Raw genomic sequence first — 19,418 nt, 5'->3', positions numbered from 1 at the left:
ATGTGATGAAATAGAGTTGGAATACAGTGAATTAAAACCCGTTAGCAGCATTGATAGGACAGATGATAAAGTTAAAATGTCATGTTCGGAACTTACCTTTCATAAAAATCCGGTCATAATAAAAAATAAAGAGATTGAAGTAAAAGCAGTAGCAATACCAGAAATATATCAGGGTAAGTTTCAACCAGTTTGGACCACTGAGCGAGCAAAAGAGGAGGAGTTTGAGATTCTTTGAATCGCACTCAAGGGTGCAATGATAGAAGGAGGAGGCTTAACAGGCTTTAATTGTATGATGTACATAAATGATAAGGAAAACAAACCAGTTAAAAAAGAAAGAAATGGTGGCAAAGGAAATCCGGAAGTCCTGGTGAGGGCACTTCTGGAGTATCCAAACAAAAATAGAAAATACAAATTAAAGAATAGGGCCCTCTCCACCCTTGACCTGTTTGTTTGATTTTTCAGATGGAAAAAATACTACAGATATACTTGTTTGGACGAAGAACACTCCAGAGAAAATTAAGGATCAATTTTGAAGAAGGAAGGGAAAAAGCTAGGACTAGGATTAGGCTAGATGGGTTAAATGAGGGGAGCACTTACAAGCAGCCTGGGATACGTACTAAACTTATCAGATAAATTAAAGATTTTTAGACAGTATTAGGGGAAAATTAATGATACTCAACGGGATCCCGAGAAAGAGCAAGTTAAGATAGGAAATGCGTTACAAAACAAAACCACAAGCAGGAGTAATAGTCGCTGCATTGCTCTGGAAATTGGGAATTTTAAAATTATGTCAAAACTTACGTTGCAAATGTTGCAGTAAAATGACTCAACGGAAAGAATGAAAAATGATACAATTGGCTATGTATATGAGAGAATTAAATGACAAAGCCCGGAGGGAAACTTTACGGGTTGGAAACAAATCAAAATATCAAATTATTACTGAGCAGTGAAACCCTTGGTCACATATCTCTGACTGGACATGTGTCCTGGACATCAACTGATGGATGATCTGCGGTCTCTACGGGGCACGTACTGTGCAGTGGAGTTATTAAGCGTCTCGGCAGACAGCAGTGACTGATGAGAAACCCCCACATGCTAAATGACAACAGTTTAAAATTTTTTGCAGCTTGATGCCAGGGCGGGAAATTTGTAACCAATGCAGCAAACAATATTGCATTGGAGAGCTGTAATAGTTATTAAGGAAGAAATGTCATGTATATTGATAGAGACTGTTATATATGTATGAGAAAGGGACTTAACATGGTTTGGCATAGAGATGTCCAATTGATAAGGAAAGAATTCTGGAATTTTGTAGTTTATTTTAGTATGAGGGAGGTTTAAAACACACTAAATTAAAATAGGTGGCAGATAGTTGAGTAATAAAACAATTAGGATAGGATTGGGTGATATTGGACCATAACCCATGATAAAGAGAAGAGTGAGGTCTACAGATACAATTGATAAGCTTCAAGAAAAAAACAGCAGAACAGAATCTAACTGAGTTACATAGAGATTGAGAAAGAAGGCAAGCCGTAGCATAAGATGAACCAGCACGAGGATTTCAGTAGTTATGATAATGGGGGTATGTGTCATTCAAGAACTTGATCATCAATCACCAAGGGTGGGGAATTTTCTAAACTGTGAATGTTTTAATAGAGGGGGTAAACATGGGATAAATAAACAAAGTATAATAGTGGTAGTTTAGTGTGTTTTCTTTATTTAACTGCACGCAACATCACAAATAATATTGATGTTGTTAACACGCCATATTCTGTATGTTATAACTATTGGGCCCAAGTGCTGGCTCATAAAGCACTCGGATAGAGCCACAAAGGGATGTGTCGATATTGTACTTTATCTTTTAGTGTTGAAAATTGTGATAACTGCTGAAAATATGCAAAGTAATAACACACAAACTATTTGTGAGGTTAGGTAATGAGCAATGTGTTAAGATAAGAATTTTTTTTTTGACTGTGTATTTAACAATAGGGAGAATTCAAAATTTATTTGGAAGAAGAAAAAGTGATGGTTCGATGTGACGAAAGACGATTCAATTGGGTTGTACCCCCAAAAGTTGAATGTATTAAATGTGCCTACTGATGTCCTGGGGGTGGTTTTGTGACTACTGTTGGCTTATTATGTTGCAAATGTTATATTGGCAAATATACGCTTCATGTGGTAAGGGAAATGATAACGGAAGAAAGGGATTTGAAGGAAACTTGGCAGAAAGTTATTATCTCATGTAAACCAGGGGCTGGCAGACGTACATGGTTCAGAACAATGTTAGACATCAATGAGAGGAATTCAGGAATAGAAGCGGGATCGATTGAACCTTTTAAATTGATGAAGCAAGGGAATCAGTGGATAGTACATGAAATAATAATTTACAATTCCAATGAGAACCGAAAAGCAATTTGGATGACGGAAAAAAATGGGACACTATACAGCCAGTGATGGACAAAAGACCTTTTTGGTTACTGATGGACTGAGTTGTGTGCTGTTTCTAAGGGAATTGAGGAAGCTTCTACGGTGCTGCTACCCCAAGGAAGCAAAATGCTTTGGAGGTAGTGGAACACACGGATATAGCTATTGCGTTACCTTCCTGAGAAGCTACAGCTATGGTTCACGGTGATTGGACTTGAGGAAGGAACGAAAAAAGAGGCTATCGATACTGGTCTGAGATATGGATAAATTTATGATTGATTTTGGTGCACAGTTTAATACCATGACACGTACATACAAATGACAAAGATCGGGGATATATGTTAGTCAGTACAATTGGATGGGGGGATAATTGCCCAAAAGATATAGTTATGTTTCAAATGCCAAGAGGGGGTGTAAAGTAAAATGGGAAAATATGTCATTTGAAACATGGAAGTCTGGCAAAACCTGACCTGAGGGTATATGAGAAAATGTAGGGAAAAATCCCATGAAGGGTTAACAGCAGCTGCAAAAGAAGGTTTTGAAATGCAGATAGCCATTATCAAACAGGCGTTAAGAAAACAGCTTGTAACAGCTCAAGCTGTAAAACTGATGCCTGTCTTCCAAGTCAAAGCAGATTGAACTTTTAGTTACATGAAAAAAAAACAATATTTCGCACCTTCTTTGAAGTTAATTATTTTAGTAAGCAGCTAAAAAAGAATTTCCAGCATTTTAGTTGAATTGGGTGACAAACGTTTAGGTGTGAAATTCTGCTGACACCAGGTGAATATGGGAAGCTGGAGACGACATGTCCACGAGAGCACAAGTTAACCCCAAATCGGGGCCAGAGTTCTGACAAGCTAAGGGCACTATCTGGTAATAAAGCAACTTTAGAAGTGACAGGAACCAGAACCCCTCGAGGATCAAAGCACTTTTGAACATTACTAAGGAAAAAAATGTAATCCGTGTTCGATGAGCTAAAGTCATGCTCAACATGAATACATAGTCGTGTTAGAAGTAATTAAGATTAAAGGTACCTTGAACAATCAAGAGAAAAACAAAGTTACTTTACGATAATGTCATATAAACTTAATAACTATGGTAAGGGAAAAATAAACGCTAAATCGGTAACAGCCAGCAGCATCAGCTCTCATAGCTGCCCTCGGCCATGGGAAGGATAGAACACAGAAACCAAGCAGAACAGCGAATCCATCAGGAGAAAACCAAAGATTAAGAAGAGAGATTGTCAAGGTAGACCTGAAGGTCTTTTCAACCAACCAGGAGAATCCAGAAGCAAGATCTTCTTACTTTTCTGTAAAGACAGTGATTTTATCTTTTAAACGAAAAAAATAAAATAACTTAAAGTTTTAACCTGAAACAGTGGTTATTACAAAGTCTACTTTACTTACTTAGCAATGAGGGACCAAGGCTACTAAGTGGTAAGTAGATGAAATCTTCTCTGAAGATATGAGTTATACCGGGGATAACTTGAAAATATAGATTGACCTGAATAGCACCCACCTAAGTCTGCATAGGAGTCAGGGAGTGAGAACCCCCGTTCACCATTTAGAATGTTTTATTGACCCTTTTTGGTATAGGGGGAATTCTAAGAATAGTGGTGCGTTTTTTACTTCGCTCCTCATTGCACAATCTCTTCTAGTTTACAAGCTGCAGATCGTACAAATATACACCATCTGAGCTTTGTCCTTCCCCCCGCAAATCTAACCTACCCCATGTGCCTTTCTTCTTTTCAGATACCCAAGAACTACAAGAAGCCCAGGCAGTGGTGAAGGGAAGGAATTGGAAGTCCAAGATGACGGCGATAAAGACAAAACACCACCACACACACTTTCAGCTATCAGCTCAGATACTGAAACTGTGCATAGTTTTGATCACAGTACGAAGTCTTACAACACCAGGTTAAAGTCCAACAGGTTTGTTTCGATGTCACTAGCTTTCGGAGCGCTACTCCTTCCTCAGGTGAATGAAGAGGTATGTTCCAGAAACACATATATAGACAAATTCAAAGATGCCAAACAATGCTTGGAATGCGACCATTAGCAGGTGATTAAATCTTTACAGATCCAGAGATGGGGTAACCCCAGGTTAAAGAGGTGTGAATTGTGTCAAGCCAGGACAGTTGGTAGGATTTTGCAGGCCAGATGGTGGGGGATGAATGTAATGCGACATGAATCCCAGGTCTCGGTTGAGGCCGCACTCATGTGTGCGGAACTTGGCTATAAGTTTCTGCTCGGCGATTCTGCGTTGTCGCGCGTCCTGAAGGCCGCCTTGGAGAACGCTTACCCGGAGATCAGAGGCTGAATGCCCTTGACTGCTGAAGTGTTCCCCGACTGGAAGGGAACATTCCTGCCTGGTGATTGTCGTGCGATGTCCGTTCATTCGTTGTCGCAGTGTCTGCATGGTCTCGCCAATGTACCACGCTTCGGGACATCCTTTCCTGCAGCGTATGAGGTCGACAACGTTGGCCGACTCGCATGAGTATGGGGTGTCCGACCCCGGGGAGACCTCCGCTGTGGCCTGACTCGCGATCGGGGCCCACCGATCGGTGGCCGGCCTCTCGGTCTGGGGGCCTCTTTTGTTCCCCGTCGGCCCCTACAGCCCTACGCCATGTTACATCAGGGCCGGCGTGGAGAAGGGAACCACTGAGCATGCGCGCAATGGCGCCGGTCCCACTGTGCATGCACAGACCCATGGTGCCCATCTGACCCCGGGGATCGGCAGCTGGAGTGGCATGGGTCACTCCAGTGCCGTGCTGGCCCCCCGTAGGGGTCAAAATCGCTGCTCCTGAGGCAATGTTGACGCCGTTGTGAAGCGCCACGGCGTTTACCATGGCCTCATCACTTAGCCTCAGGATCAGAGAATCCCGCCCTGGATGTCAGACAAGCGATCTGGAGGAGGAGGAGGATGTGGTCAACCATGCCAATGTCTGCAGACAGATCAAGAAGGATAAGAAGGGAAAGTTTACCACTGTCACAGCCACATAGAATGTTGTATGATTAATGAACAACTACATCTTGGTATTTTGTTACATCTGGATGAGGTAGAGTGATCAAGTTCCTCTTCTAATTAGCCCACTTGGTTGGTTGCAACAAAGGTTTTAAAATGTATTTTCCCGGTAAATGCATTTCCCAATCAAATATATTTATTTGTTGATGAGAAGCCAATGAAACCAGGTTTTCTTGGGTCAAAAAAAGGGAAAGGTTCAGTTACTAAACCCAAGAAAAAGATAGTAAAGACATGACCACACACACAAACGCAAACACACGGATATTAAAAGTGTGAAAGCGTGGAAGAGTCCAATAAAAAGTTCAAAGCATACACCATTAAGTACTTTGCTTGTCTTTGAGGCATCGATAGTTGAATATTGTGTTTTTTGAAGTTAGTTGGCTTCCTGCAGAATTATGGAGTTTACTTGGTGCAGCTCTGCACTTTGTTCAAGACAACCCTTTAGCTTCAGAGTGAGAGAAAGAGATATTTACTGCTCTCTTACAGCAGTACTTTTAGCTGACTGTAATGTTTATTTCTCCTCATCCTAATTCTGCTTGGCAGAACCAGTTTGTTTAACTCCTGTCTGTATATTCCCAGAAAGGAATTTAATTAGTATGTCTTGCAGTCATTGTCACAGATGAAGTAATCTCATTTTTTGATTTTTTTTCATCTCCAAAGCTTTTGACAGATTTCACGACAGAATAAACAGGAGATGGAATAATTTTGTCTTCAACAGGGGATTTTGAGTATCTGATGAATACCCTGGCTGGTTAACAGTTCCGATGGTCTTGATAGAAGTACAGCTGATCAAATTTCGGCTCTTTTCCTTTTCAGTGCCTTGCTTTCAAGAGAGTCCTGATTTGAATTGGACATTGACACCCCCCAGCTGTGAAATGTCATGCATGAGGCCTGAAGTGCAATTCAGGTCGAAACTTTGCTAAGAAATGGTCAAATTACGTCAGGTAACACAAGGCAGCTATTTTTGATCGGTGCATTTTTTAATGTATTTTGAAAAAAACGATCTTCTTTAAACAGTTCAATATATCTGTGGTTAGTTGGTGAAGTTGCAGGTAGATCTCACACAATCAGAGTTTCCAGTCGTAGTGACAGTATTAATTGGGATTATTTGTTTCACCAAATTGTGAGATTTAACTGTAATAGAAGAAACAAATTTATTAAAGATAATTGGATAGTCTGCATGGTTAATTATTATGAGTGATAGTGAATTGTTAGAAAGTGTAATACAAAGAAACAGTGGGAAAAAGCCAAGCTGTGAACTGAAGAATAATAATATGATGGGGATGGAGAAAATGTGACTTGGATAAGTACAGTGCTGGCCATGGGCAAGAGGAATGAAGAGAAATAACTGAATGAAAAGAAAACCCATTAAGTGCTTGCCTGGCCCATGGATTGAAGCGAATATCAACTTGGCTTCCAGAAAGGAAGCAAATCTTCCGATGTTTGGGCAGCAAGCCCAAGATTTCCGGTGAGGAGCATCTTGGTGCTGGTAGAGCACAAAGCTAGAGGCTAGTATGAATTTATTGCAAATTAAGAACGGAAATGTAATGGGCAGATAGATGGCAGTTTGGGGCAAATATTAGCTTTTATTGCGAACTGGCCAGCAGCTGCCATAACAAGATCCACTATTTTTCAAGTGTAGTAACGGTCCTCCCTGTTTATTCCCTTACTTCCCATTTCTTTTATTTTGCTGTTACTTTTTTGATTCATGGATGAGTAATGGACATGTGTCTTTAAGGCAAGTGTCCTATGGCTTTGAATTCAAGCAGAAGGTTTCAGCAGCCGGAGAGATCACTGTGCTAGTCTATGCTGGTTCAAACTGGAGTTGTAGACTGACCGGACCAATGACAGAGATTGGCTGGGACTCAATTTGATTGATTTGGCTGGTAGCCAATGAATTGGCCTGAAAGACTGTACTACGCTTGTAACGAGTGGTGATTGGAGCTTATCCTCGTTCAGAGCCCCGAGGTTTTCAGTTTGGTTTCAGGTTTGACTGCTGGCAGCACCGGAAACATGTCCTGCTCCGTTTTTCTCCAGAAAGGCTGTGTTTCTGAAGTAGGCTAAAGCCTGAGTGAATCTGTCTGCAGGAAAACTATTACAGGCTGTGCAGGAAAAGCTCAGAATCTGCTAACTCTCCCCAGAAAGGCTGGTGTGAATTGGCTACCTTTCTCCAGAAGGCCTGCTGCCTGTGAGTGCTACATTTTCTAAACTACAGAGGCCTGAAAACGAACCACGAACTGGAAGTAAAGTTTGATTAAATAAAGTCTCTGCCTCTCCCGGAAAATTTTGAGTACAGGCTGCAAAACAAAGACTGTAATCTACAAGCTTACTGTGAAGAAAACATGCAAGGTACCATCATCTGAAGCAAAGACTCTTTTCTCTTTCACTTGCGTGTTTTTACCTTTTCCACCCCTCTGTGTGTGTCCATCTTGTGTGTGTGTGTGTGTAGAAGGTGGGGAGGCAAGTTAAAGTAGGAGCTGGGTACTTAGGAATATTTAACCTACTGTATTTGCTGCATATTTCATTATAGTTCTCATTATAAATAAACAGTAATTGTGTTTAAACTTACAAACCTGTAATTATTGGGCAGCCCAGGGCCAAAAACATTGGGTATTTAAAAAATATATATTTTTATTCGCCATATTTTCTCCATTTTCCCCATACAAAAGAAAAACAACTCCGACAATATAAAAAACAATCCCATTCAAAGCCAGGCGATCTCCCCCAACCCTCTCCCCGATGCCCCCTCAATAGTCAACGGTAACCAACGCCCGAAGGTGCATGATCGACAAACCCCAACAATTGTAGGATCTGTCCTTCGCTCCTCCCCCCAGCTCAAACTTCACCTCCTCCACTGTCAAAAACTCCAGGACGTCCCCCGCCACACTGAGGCACAGGGTGGAGAAGCTGACCTCCACCAACGAGGCCTGCCTACGAGCGATCAGCAAGGCGAGGGCTATATCATTTGTCACCACTCTTTTTTTTTCTTTTAAAAATAAATTTAGAGTACCCAATTCTTTTTTCCCAATTAAGGGACAATTTAGCGTGGCCAATCCACCTATCCTGCACATCTTTAGGTTGTGGGGGTGAAACCCACGCAAACACGGGGAGAATGTGCAAACTCCACATGGACAGTGACCCAGAGCCGGGATCGAACCTGGGACCTCGGCGCAGTGAGGCAGCAGTGCTATCCACTGCGCCACCGTGCTGCCCCTTCTGTCACCACTCTCACCTGCAACTCGGGCTGGTCCGACACCCCAAATATGGTTTCCAGGGGACCGGGCTCCACATCCATATGCACGACCCCCGAGATTGTACTGGATACCGTCCTCCAAAATCTTTCCAGCTTCGGGCAGGACCAAAATATGCAAACATTGTTCACAGGGTCCCTCCCACATAGCTCACAGACATCCTCCACCTCCTCAAACAGCCGGCTCATCCTTAATTTTGTGAGCTGCGCCCTATATGCTATTTTCAGCTGTATCAACCCCAGCCTCGCACACAAAATCGAGGCATTGACCCTCCGCCGCACCCCACACCTCAGCCCCGCTTCGAGCGCTCCCTCCAGCTTCTCCTCCCACTTTGCCTTAATCTCCTCCATGGATACCCGATCCTCCTCCAGGATCCTCCCGTAAATCGCCGAAACAACCCCCCCTCCAGCCCTCCCATTGACAGCCCCACCTCCAGCAATGGAGAGGCCGGCGCTATTGGGAAGGTTGGGAAAACCTTTCTTGTAAAGTCCCAAACCTGCATGCACCTAAACCCTTCCTCCTGTTCCAACCCATAAATCTCTCCCAACTCCTCTAGGCTCGCGATTCGCCCCCAAGAAACAAATCCTTCATTTCTGTGATGCCCCTCTCATCCCATGTCCGAAAACCCGTCCTTCCCGGCTGGAACCCATGATTCTCCCTAATCAGCATCCCCCCTGACCCGACCCCCAGCTTTAAATGCTGCCGAAACTGCCTCCAGATCTTCAGTGTGGCCACCATCACCAGACTCACCAAATACTTTCCTGGAGCTATCGGAAGTGGCGCAGTTGCCAGCGCCTGTAACCCCGACCCCTTACACGAGCCCACCTCCGTCTTTACCCAAAGAGCCTCCCCCTCCTTACTCCAACCCCGCACCTTCTCCGCATGTTTCGCCCAATAATAATACAGCAAGTTTGGGAGGCCTAACCCCTCCCCCCCCCTCTCCCCCCCCCCCCCCTGTTCTCTGTAAAAACGTTCTCCCAATCCTGCCCACCACCGCTGCCCCCACCCTGCCCCAAAATGGACTTTGGGTATTTTTTGAGAATTATTGGTTAGTTCACTTGTGTGTGACTCGGGGACGAGTGGGGCTAGTACTTGGCCAGGGTTTCAGAACAGCGTGGAAAGTTAAATCCTCAGCCTCAAGAAGGGACCAAATCAAAACATTTTACGCAAGTATCAATAGCAATCACATGACTTTAGTGGCAATCATCACATGAACCATAATAGCTCCTTTTCCTGCTTGTAAACCAAACTCTTTCTGTTATCCCCCCCCCCCATCCCCACCCACCCCCAACCTGTCCCCGCTGCAGCTTTTCCTGTTGGAGAGATATTCCCATGTGGAAAAAACACCAAAAATATTCGTCTTGGTTCACCAAACTGAAAATGCTCGCTCTTAGCTACAAATTTTGACTATGTGCAGCTGCGTTGCAATGCTTCATGTATAAACTGTGGTTTGTGCTGCTATGCATTGATATATTCCTACCAACCATTGCCAAATAGTCCATTCAGCTTTTTAAAAACTTTGATCAATTCTTGCACTCATAATTTAAAATGCAATTTTAATTTAACGCATACACCGACCACAAGCTCACTGCTAGCTGCCTCCCATTGTGTCGCATTCTTGTGCCTAGTCAAGCCTTTAAATACAATTTGGCTCCAAACATAAAAGTGTTTCCCAATTATTCATATTTTCCATGCTCAGCATATTTGTTATTGTCAGTCTGGTACATCAGGCACTTCTTGCAGTCGAAAAGATTTATTTTTGCATCAATTAGCGAATATAATTTAGACTTAGTTGAAGCATCAATGATTACATGGGGTGAAGAACAGATATAACAAATTGGCCTATAGAATTCCTGATCCAAGCATAATTCTGATCAAAGCATAACATTTCTTGGCAAATGCATTTATCAGACTTCAACTGTACAGTGACACAGAGTCACTGGGTGTAACTAATACACTTAATTTTGTTGAGCAGCGAGTGGGGAAGAGGAAATATTAATGGAAAGTAAGTAACTAATTCTTATGGCAAATTCAGCAAAACAACAGAACAGAATTCCTGCAGGGGCACACAATTTTTAAAATTATCAGGGCAGCACGCTGGCACAATGATTAGCCTAAGGCGCTGAGGACCGGGTTCGAACCCCGGCTCTGGGTCACTGTCGTGTGGAGTTTGCACGTTCTCCCCTTGTCTGCGTGGGTTTCACGGCCACAACCCAAAGATGTGCAGGATAGGTGGATTGGCCATGCTAAATTGCCCCTTAATTGGAAAAAATAATTGGGTAATTATCTGCGGATCACAGAGGCATATCAGTATTTCACTTACCAAACTACCCCCATCCCCCCAACCACAACCCAAGTTTTGAATCCAGTCATATTTTAGTGGCCGAGCTTTGAAAACAAAAGGGTACATTTTGTATGCCTATGGTGCTACTCTCTATCCTCTGCTCTCTGGTTGTTTCCTACAGAACAACAATGTCTACACTTCTACAGAGCACTTAACTGTCAGCGAAGTGTGTTGTGATGATCCGGGGTCATGTGAAAGGTGCTTTATAAAAGCAAGCTCTTTCTTTCTATTTGTACAGCATTTAGGTCAAGGGCAAACACAGAATCGAGTTAGCTTTCGCATTTGGAAATCTGTTGGCTGTGACGTCTGATAAATATCCTGGCCGGCGCATTGCTACAACAATTATGGGAATAGTGCAGCATGTTTAGTTGCCCAAGCACCATTGTTTCAGATTTCTATTTATATTGGACAAAAGTCCTGAGTGCAATGTTTTTTTCCAAAACAAACCTGCCGATCGGTTCACGGGAACAGTAGTAGACCATTCAGCCCCTTGAACAAGAACAAAGAACAAAGAAAGGTACAGCACAGGAACAGGCCCTTCGGCCATCCAAGCCTGTGCCGACCATGCTGCCCGTCTAAACTAAAATCTTCTACACTTCCTGGGTCCGTATCCCTCTATTCCCATCCTATTCATGTATTTGTCAAGATGCCCCTTAAATGTCACTATCGTGGGATTTCCGGTTGCGGCTATGCTGAGCTAAGTCGCACGTTCGGCAGCTCCCGCCAGGAACTGACTTTTGGGCTCTTTTGAGGGGCCCCAGCGGCATTTGTTCGACGGTTCCCAGTGTGATTAGGTGACAGTACAATTTCCCCGGCACTGTATGGATTGGACCAGGAGTGGAGCGGTGAAAAAAGTAATTCTGGTGCAGCAAAAAGTGCGAGGGAGGAAAGCCAAGATGGCGGCGGGTGGAGACCAGGCAGCGTGGGCGCAGTGGGCGCAAGAGCAGCAGGAGTTTCTCAAGCGCTGCTTCACGGAATTGAAAGCAGAGCTGCTGGAGCTGATGAAGGCTTCGATCGACAAGCTGGTCGAGACCCAGAAGGCCCAAGGGGCGGCGATCCGAGAGGTGCGACAGAAGGCCTCGGAGAATGAGGACGAGATATTGGGCCTGGCGGTGAAGGTGGAGGCGTACGAGGCGCTGCATAAGAAATGGCAGGAGAAGTTCGAGGACATGGAGAATCGGTCGAGGAGGAAGCATCTGCGGATTCTGGGTCTCCCGGAGGGAGTGGAGGGGTCGGATGCTGGAGCATATGTGGTCACGATGCTGAACACCTTGATGGGCGTGGGTGCCTTCCCGAGGCCCCTGGAGCTGGATGGGGCCCACCGAGTCCTGGCGAGGAGGCCCAAGTCTAATGAGCCATTGCGGGTGGTATTGGTGCGGTGCCACCGCTTGGTGGACAGGGAGTGTGTCCTAAAATGGGCAAAAAAGGAGCGGAGCAGCAGGTGGGAGAATGCAGAGGTCCGTATATACCAGGACAGGAGCGCGGAGGTGGCCAAGAAGAGGGCCGGGTACAATCGGGCTAAGGTGGTTTTGCATTGGAAGGGGGTGAAATTCGGGATGCTGCAGCCGGCGTGACTGTGGGTCACATTTAAGGACCGGCACCATTACTTTGAGACGCCGGAGGAGGCGTGGACCTTTATTCAGGCTGAAAGGTTGGACACGGACTGAGGGTCGGTTGTGGGGGGAGGTCGCGGGGTCTATTGTGGTTACTGTGCTTTGGGGGATGTTCTGTTCTGTATTGTTTCCTTGGGTGCTGGGTGGGGTAGAGCAAATTGGTTAGAAGGGGGGTTTTGTGAGAGTGTGGGCGTCGGTGGTTGGAAGGACTGGGCCCCGTTGGGGGGAGGGGAGATGGGAGGCCCGAGGTGGGGGAGCTAGGATTAGGCCGCAAAAGGGAGATGCGCCAGAGAGGGCGGGGCCGGTCTGATGGAAAGCTGGAGCTTTTTCCCGCGCTAGGGAAGGAAGGGGGCAGGGCCGGGGGGAAGGGCGTTGTTGGAGAGGAGCGCCCGCTGATGGACGGGGGGGGGGGGGGGGCGGGAGACTACCACACTGGGGGGTCGATGGAGTGGCGGGAGTGGCCGGGGTCAGCAGGAGTCAGCTGACTTACGGGAGTGCTATGGGGGGAGCAACGCAGCTAGGGGGGACCTAGCTGGGGGGGGGGGGGGGGGGGGGGGGACTGGGTTGCTGCTGCATTGGCCAAAGGTGAGCTGGAGCTCGGAGAGAGAGTTGGGGCGGGGGTCTGCTGCGGGGGGAATGGAGAGTGGGGGAGGCGCGGGCATGTGGCTGGCCTAGAAAAGGGGATGGCTAATTGGCAAGGGGGGGGGGGGAGAAGCCCCCTGATCTGGCTGATAACTTGGAATGTGAGAGGCCTGAACGGGCCGGTCAAGAGGGCCCATGTGTTCGTGCACCTGAAGGGACTGAAGGCAGATGTGGTTATGCTCCAGGAGACGCATTTGAGGGTGGCAGATCAGGTTAGGCTGAGAAAGGGGTGGGTAGGGCAGGTTTTCCACTCGGGGTTGGACGCAAAGAATCGAGGGGTGGCGATTTTGGTGGGGAAGTGGGTGTCGTTTGAGGCGCTGAACATCGTGGCAGACAATGGAGGTAAGTATGTTATGGTGAGTGGTAAGCTGCAGGGGGTGCGGGTGGTATTAGTGAATGTATATTCCCCGAATTGGGACGATGCCGGATTTATGCGGCGCATGTTGGGCCGGATTCCGGACCTGGAGGCAGGGAGCTTGATAATGGGGGGCGGGGGGGGGACTTCAACACGGTACTGGATGCAGCATTGGACCGCTCCAGGTCCAGGACGGGTAAGACGGCGGCGGCCAAGGTGCTGAGGGGGTTTATGGACCAGATGGGAGGAGTGGACCCATGGAGGTTTGTCAGGCCGGAGGCCAGGGAATTTTCTTTCTTTTCCCACGTCCATAAAGCCTACTCCCGGATAGACTTCGTCGTTATGAACAGGGCACTAATTCCGAGGGGGGAGGGCACGGAGTATTCGGCCATAGCCATCTCAAACCATGCCCCGCATTGGGTGGAGCTGGACCTAGGGGAGGAGAGGGACCAGCGCCCGCTGTGGCGCCTGGATGTGGGCTTGCTGGCGGATGAGGAGGTGAGCGGGCGGATCCGGGGGTGCATTGAAAGCTATCTAGAGGCTAACGATGATGGGGAGGTGCAGGTGGGGGTGGTCTGGGAGGCGCTGAAGGCGGTGATTAGGGGAGAGCTAATCTACACTAGGGCCCACGAGAAGAAGAAGGAGAGGAGAGAGAGGGAGAGATTGGTGGGGGAGATGAGCTTCCACTGAAGAGGGCGGAAAGGAGTTTTCGGTATCTGGGGATCCAGGTGGCCAGGAGCTGTGGGGCCCTACACAAGCTCAACTTGATGAGGCTGGTGGAGCAGATGGCAGAGGAGTTTAAAAGGTGGGATATGCTTCCACTCCTTGGCGGGTAGGGTACAGTTGGTGAAGATGATAGTGCTCCCGAGGTTCCTTTTTATATTCCAGTGCCTCCCAATCCTGATCCCTAAGGCCTTTTTTAAGCAGGTCAGTAGGAGCATCATGGGATTCGTGTGGGCGAAAAAGACCCCGAGGGTGAGAAGGGTGTTTCTGGGGCGGAATAGGGACAGAGGTTACCCAATCTGTGTGGGTATTACTGGGCTGCCAATGTGGTGATGATACGCAAGTGGGTAATGGAGGGGGAGGGGGCGGCGTGGAAGAGGCTGGAGATGGCATCCTGTGTGGGCACGAGTCTGGGACCGCTGGTGACAGCACCGCTGCCGCTCCCACCGACTAGGTACACCACGAGTCCGGTGGTGGCGGCGACTTTGAAAATTTGGGGGCAGTGGAGGCGCCACAGGGGTGAGGTAGAGGCTTCGGTTTGGTCCCTGATCTGGGAGAACCATCGGTTCTTCCCGGGGAGAATGGATGGAGGTTCCTGAGCTGGCACAGGGAAGGAATTAGAAGGATGGGGACCTGTTTTTAGATGGGACGTTTGCGAGCCTTGGGGCGCTGGAGGAAAAATTTGGGCTTCCCCCCCGGAAATGCCTTCAGGTACATGCAGGTAAGGGCGTTTGAAAGACGGCAGGTGAGGGAGTTCCCGCTGCTTCCAGCACTCAGGATCCAGGATAGGGTGCTCTCGGGGGTGTGGGTTGGAGAGGACAGGGTCTCGGCGATCTACCAGGAGATGCAGGAGGAGGAGGAGACCTCGGTGGAGGAGCTAAAGGGTAAATGGGAGGAGGAGCTTGGGGAGGAGATAGACGAGGGTACGTGGGCGGACACCCTGGGTAGGGTTAATTCTTCCTTCTCTTGTGCCAGGCTTAGCCTGATACAATTTAAGGTTCTTCACAGAGCGCATATGACAGGGGCAAGGCTGAGCAGGTTTTTTGGGGGTGGAAGACAGGTGTGGGAGGTGCTCGGGGAGCCCAGCAAATCATACCCATATGTTCTGGGCCTGCCCGGCGCTGGATGGGTTCTGGAGGGGTATTGCGAGGATGATGTCTAAGGTGGTGAACACCCAGGTTAAGCCGAGCTGGGGGTTGGCACTATTTGGGGTAGCGGACGAGCCGCGATTGCAGGAGGCGAAAGAGGCCGATATTCTGGCCTTTGCGTCCCTGGTAGCCCGGCGGAGGATTCTGCTACAGTGGAAGGATGCGAGGACCCCGAGCGTGGAAGCCTGGATCAGCGACATGGCAGGGTTCTGTCGTTCCAGTGAACATGTTCTACCATTCAATTAGATCATTTCTGATCTTTATCTGAACACCATTTACTCACCTTATTCCATATCACTTAAGCTCCTTTACCGAACCGAAATCTAAGAACCACAGTTTTGAAATTTTCAGTTGACCTAGCCTCAGCAGCTTTTTGAGGCAAGGTGTTCCAGATTCCCATTACTCTTTTGTATGAAGAACATCACCGTTGAATAGCTGAAGTCTACTTATGAGATATTGGCTAGATTCTCCGGACCCGCAGCCTCCTGCTTCTCAGCCTTTTGTGGGGGCAGGATTCTCTGTCCCCGCCGCTTGTCAATAGGATTTCCCATTGAAGACACCCCACGCCGCTGGGAAACACACAGGCGGGGGTGCACTGCCGGTGGGACAAGAGAACCCCACCGTCGGCGAACGGACGGAGAATTCCAGCCTATATCCCACTTGTTCTGAACTCTCCCACCAGAGGAAATAGTTTCTTCCAAAAACCTGGGGCGTCATTCTCCGACCCCCCGCCGGGTCGGAGAATGGCCGTTGGCCGCCGTGAATCCCGCCCCCGCCCCCGCCGAAGTCTCCGAAGGGAGAAAAGTCGGCGGGGCGTTAATGGCGCCGCTGCCGCGGAGAATGTCACGGGTCTGCGCAAGGCAGCCGATTTTCGGCCTGCCGATATTCTCCCTTCCGGATGGGCCGAAGTCCCGTCGACGTGGTGACCGTTCACATCGACGTGACTCAAACCTCCTTTTCATCGGCGTGACCCGGTGCTCCAGGCTCACGCCGACCAGCGAGGAGGTGAGTGACGGCCTGGGGGGTTGGCTCTGGGCAGGAAATGGCGTGGCCGCAGACTGATTGCGTGAGGAGAGGTGTGTCTCGGCTTGTGTGTGTGTGTGTGCGGCGGGGGGGGGGTTAGAGTAGGCTGGGCTCCGGGGGAGTGCCGGGAGGGGGTCCGTGCTGGGGTGGAGGTTGGGGGGGGGGGTCCGTGCCGGGGTGGAGGTTGGGGGTTGGGGAGGGGGTCCGTGCCGGGGTGGAGGTTGGGGGGGGGTCCGTGCTGGGGTGGAGGTTGGGGGTTGGGGAGGGGGTCCGTGCTGGGGTGGAGGTTGGGGAGGGGGTCCGTGCTGGGGTGGAGGTTGGGGGGGGGGGTCCGTGCTGGGGTGGAGGTTGGGGGTTGGGGAGGGGGTCCGTGCCGGGGTGGCGGTTGGGGGGGGGGTCCGTGCTGGGGTGGAGGTTGGGGGTTGGGGGGGGGGTCCGTGCTGGGGTGGAGGTTGGGGAGGGGGTCCGTGCTGGGGTGGAGGTTGGGGGTTGGGGAGGGGGTCCGTGCCGGGGTGGAGGTTGGGGAGGGGGTCCGTGCTGGGGTGGAGGTTGGGGGGGGGTCCGTGTTGGGGTGGAGGTTGGGGGTTGGGGAGGGGGTCCGTGCCGGGGTGGAGGTTGGGGAGGGGGTCCGTGCCGGGGTGGAGGTTGGGGGGGGGGGTCCGTGCTGGGGTGGAGGTTGGGGGTTGGGGAGGGGGTCCGTGCCGGGGTAGAGGTTGGGGGGGGGGGTCCGTGCTGGGGTGGAGGTTGGGGGTTGGGGAGGGGGTCCGTGCCGGGGTGGAGGTTTGGGGAGGGTCCGTGCTGGGGTGGAGGTTGGGGATTGGGGAGGGGGTCCGTGCTGTGGTGGAGGTTGGGGAGGGGGTCCGTGCTGGGGTGGAGGTTGGGGGGGGGTCCGTGCTGGGGTGGAGGTTGGGGGTTGGGGAGGGGGTCCGTGCCGGGGTGGAGGTTGGGGGGGGTCCGTGCTGGGGTGGAGGTTGGGGGTTGGGGGGGGTCCGTGCTGGGGTGGAGGTTGGGGAGGGGGTCCGTGCTGGGGTGGAGGTTGGGTGTTGGGGAGGGGATCCGTGCCGGGGTGGAGGTTGGGGGTGGGGGTCCGTGCTGTGGTGGAGGTTGGGGGGGGTCCGTGCTGGGGTGGAGGTTGGGGAGGGGGTCCGTGCCGGGGTGGAGGTTGGGGGGGGGGTCCGTGCTGGGGTGGAGGTTGGGGGGGATCCGTGCTGGGGTGGAGGTTGGGGGTTGGGGAGGGGGTCCGTGCCGGGGTGGAGGTTGGGGAGGGGGTCCGTGCCGGGGTGGAGGTTGGGGGGGGGGTCCGTGCTGGGGTGGAGGTTGGGGGTTGGGGAGGGGGTCCGTGCCGGGGTGGAGGTTGGGGAGAGGGTCCGTGCCGGGTGGAGGTTGGGGGGGGGGGGGGTCCGTGCTTGGGTGGAGGTTGGGGGTTGGGGAGGGGGTCCGTGCCGGGGTGGAGGTTGGGGGGGTCCGTGCTGGGGTGGAGGTTGGGGGTTGGGGGGGGTCCGTGCTGGGGTGGAGGTTGGGGAGGGGGTCCGTCCTGGGGTGGAGGTTGGGGGGGTCCGTGCTGGGGTGGAGGTTGGGGAGGGGGTCCGTGCCGGGGTGGAGGTTGGGGGGGGGGGTCCGTGCCGGGGTGGAGGTTGGGGGTTGGGGGGGGTCCGTGCTGGGGTGGAGGTTGGGGAGGGGGTCCGTGCCGGGGTGGGTGATGGGAGGGCAAATGAGTTGGTCCACCTGGCCAGGTGCCAGCCTCCAACAGTTGGACCCATGCGGTCCATGCCACCTGGCTGGGGGGAGGAGGGGATATGGGCAATGATGACATGTCGTCGTTCCCCTCCCCCCCACCAGGCCGTCATGTTTTCAGACCATCCAGCGAGTTTGGCCGCCGTGGTGGCAGCCGCTCATGTCTATGTTGTCCTGGATGAGGAGGAGGAGGAGGAGCGTGCCAGAGAGGCGGCGCAGGCTGCCGCAGAGGGGCAGGCGGCAGCCGCCCAGGCTGGAGGGACACCTGACCGACAGGACGAGGAGGGGGAGGAGGACGTCGCGGCCCCACGGCAACGGAGGCACCCGAGGGCGCCCCGTGTGTACCGGCCCCGGCAGTCATACCAGGACCTCACGGACCGGGAATGCAGGAGGAGACTCCGGATGAGCCGGGAAACCGTGGCACACATCTGCCACCTGCTGGCACACCTGTCACCGCGTGGCACTGGCGGGGGACACCCTTTCCCCGTGTCCGTCAAGGTTACGGTGGCCCTGAACTTTCATGCAACGGGGTCATTCCAGGCACCGAGTGGGGACCTGTCCGGCATATCGCAGACATCGGTGCATCGGTGCATCCGGGCAGTGACAGATGCCCTTTATGCCATGGCGCACCGCTACATCTGCTTCCCCGTGGACCGGGCCAGCCAAGATGCCCGGGCCGTGGGCTTCTCTGCCGTTGCCGGGTGCCCCATGGTCCAGGGCGCGATCGATGGGATGCACGTCGCCGTGCGGCCACCTGCAGAGAACAGGGCCGTGTTCACTAATAGGAAGGGGACCTATTCAATGAACGTACAGGTGGTCTGCGACCACCGCATGATGATCCTGCACGTCTGCGCCCGTCACCCAGGCAGTGTACACGACTCATTCGTGTTGTCGCGGTCATCCATCCCCGGCATGTACGAGGGACGCCATCCCCGGCTAAGGGGCTGGTTGCTGGGCGACAGGGGCTACCCATTGCGATCGTGGCTGATGACGCCTATACGGAGGCCACGCAATGAGGCGGAGAACCGCTACAATGATGCCCATGTAGCGACAAGGGGAGTGATCGAGAGGTGCTTTGGCGTGCTGAAGATGCGTTTCAGGTGCCTGGACCTCTCTGGGGGCGCCCTCCAGTATCGG

At 50.9% G+C, this 19,418-nt stretch overlaps 1 long non-coding RNA gene across 1 annotated transcript; it reads right to left on the bottom strand.

Annotated features, from left to right (window-relative positions):
* Nucleotides 1-6,407: 6,407 nt before the first annotated feature.
* Nucleotides 6,408-16,171, bottom strand: LOC140393527 (uncharacterized). The gene is made up of 2 exons (XR_011935648.1): nucleotides 15,808-16,171; nucleotides 6,408-6,582 (listed from the first exon to the last, which is right to left on the bottom strand). It is a non-coding gene; the product is annotated as an uncharacterized lncRNA (long non-coding RNA).
* Between the last annotated feature and the right edge of the window lie 3,247 nt (nucleotides 16,172-19,418).

This window comes from Scyliorhinus torazame, chromosome 17 (genome assembly GCF_047496885.1).
Source record: "Scyliorhinus torazame isolate Kashiwa2021f chromosome 17, sScyTor2.1, whole genome shotgun sequence".
In the NCBI taxonomy this organism is placed as follows: Eukaryota; Metazoa; Chordata; class Chondrichthyes; order Carcharhiniformes; family Scyliorhinidae; genus Scyliorhinus; species Scyliorhinus torazame.
The sequence above is the reverse complement of the archived record's forward strand: the minus strand, read 5'-3'. Positions and strand labels throughout refer to the sequence as shown.